The sequence below is a fragment of the Rutidosis leptorrhynchoides genome, chromosome 11, assembly GCF_046630445.1.
Source record: "Rutidosis leptorrhynchoides isolate AG116_Rl617_1_P2 chromosome 11, CSIRO_AGI_Rlap_v1, whole genome shotgun sequence".
NCBI lineage: Eukaryota > Viridiplantae > Streptophyta > Magnoliopsida > Asterales > Asteraceae > Rutidosis > Rutidosis leptorrhynchoides.
Genome location: NC_092343.1, coordinates 224,266,068 through 224,268,187, shown reverse-complemented (window position 1 = coordinate 224,268,187; position 2,120 = coordinate 224,266,068).

The following is a 2,120-nucleotide window of genomic DNA, read 5'->3' as shown; positions in this document are numbered from 1 at the left end:
CATTGGTTGTAGGGAATTAGGTTGCATTAGTGAGTCTAGACCAGACCGAGTAGGATTCACTAATAGGACTAATCTACAACTTGCTCGTTTACTTGTTACTGCTTACTACTGCTGCATGTTACTGCTTACTTATACTGCCGTATGATCTTGCTGCATGCTACTGCTTACCCTTACTACTGTGTGAACTTGATGTATGTTATTGCTTATCCTCGTTACTGCATGCTACTGTCTGCTTTTGATTGCATGTTACTTTGTTTAGTACTTTTGTTATTGCCATGCTATGTACTGTGGTAGACGATCTAGGTTGCTGTAGTGCCTGATTACGTGCTTGCTATATGTCTTACTGACATGAAAAAAAGTTATTTTTCCTTTTTCGGATGTCAGACATGCTGCCCATGACCTTTGACTTCGAGAGTGACTCAGAGACGACTGTTGCCTCGCCTACGATTGTTGCTGATTCACCGCTACCCTTCGATGACTTTGGCGATTCGCCTTCTGGAGATAGTGGACTCGTGCTTGACTTGATGGACGTCTCAGATGGAGACGAGGATCCCGAGATGATTCCAGCACCACCCAGCCCTAGACTCCTTGAGCCACAGCACCATTTCGGTGGTACTGTGATTCCTAGGGGAAATGGAGATGGTCCTTTTCATAACGAGCATGAACATTGGGCTAGACGCACAGCTGATGGACGTGTTGTACTGATTCCACCAGGCAGATATCAACTTATGACCACCGGTCAGACGCTTTCTCCCGCCCGCGATGATCCTGCATTTCCTTCCGACGATTTATACGGATCATCATCCGACGACTCCAGCGAGGAGGATTCTGAGGAGGACCCTGAGGAGGAGCCCGTGCAGCCGCCCTCTACCCTGCCGATGAAGCGGTATCATTTCGATGGCACTGTTATCCCAGGGATTAACGGAGGAAGACCGTTCGTGGATGCACGTGGACAGTTGGTTAGGGTCACAGCCCGAAAGAGTGTCGTACCGTATCCCGCCGATACATTCGTGCTTAAGACCGCCTGCACTGTGCCATCTACATCTGCATCTTCTGGACCATCTGCACCACCTGCACCACCTGCCCCACCAGCATCCCCCGTCGTCCAGGAACTGACGAGGGAAGTACATACCCTCCATGCTCGGGTAACTGAGCTCGAGGACCAGATGTCCCACCTGATGGACATCATTTACTCACCTTCGCCATAGGACTATTGTATTAGATTTCCTTATGTATTTCGTTTGTAGTTTCCTGTTTTTCATTTATGTAATGTACGAACCTCATGACATTGTACGCAATTTTCTTATTATGAATGGAATTACTGTTGCTTAATTGTGGTACGGCATTTTATTACATGTTGGCTTTTGTGCTACCTGCTGCTTGTTGCCATGCTTAGTTATCGTGTGTTGTGTTGTTTCCGTACTGTTTACCTTCTGCTATGACGTTACCGATTGTGGAATTTTGACTTAAGTCGAAATTTTTGTTTGGAAGATTGATGGCTAACGGAAGAGGTTCGCGAGAAATCCCCGCCGCAGATCAGATCGAGGAGATGATAGCTACTCGAGTCGCCGCGGCTATAGCGAATGCCAACCCTGCTCCAGCTCCACCGGCTAACCCAGCTGTTCATAACGGGTGTACTTACAAAGAGTTCCAGAGCTGCCAGCCCCACAATTTCAGCGGAACAGAAGGGCCAGTTGGGCTGACTAGATGGTTTGAGAAGTTGGAATCTGTGTTCCGTGTGAGTAACTGCTCCGAGGGGAATAAGACCAAGTTCGCATCATGCACTTTGTCGGATGGTGCTTTGACTTGGTGGAATACGCTCGCCTAGGCGCCAGGAATCGACGAGAGCTTACGCTACACCATGGGAAGAGTTTAAGAGTGCCATGATCGAGGAGTACTGCCCCAGAACCGAAATTCAGAAAATGGAAGCGGAGTTTTAGGAACTGAAAATTGTAGGAACTGATCTTGATGGCTATAACTGAAGATACTTGGAGTTAGCTTTGATGTGCCCCACAATGGTTACTCCGGAGTACAAGCAGATGGAGAGGTATCTGTGGGGACTCCCCAAGGACATTCAAGGAAATGTCACTTCATCGAAACCAGCGAATGTCCCAGAAGCT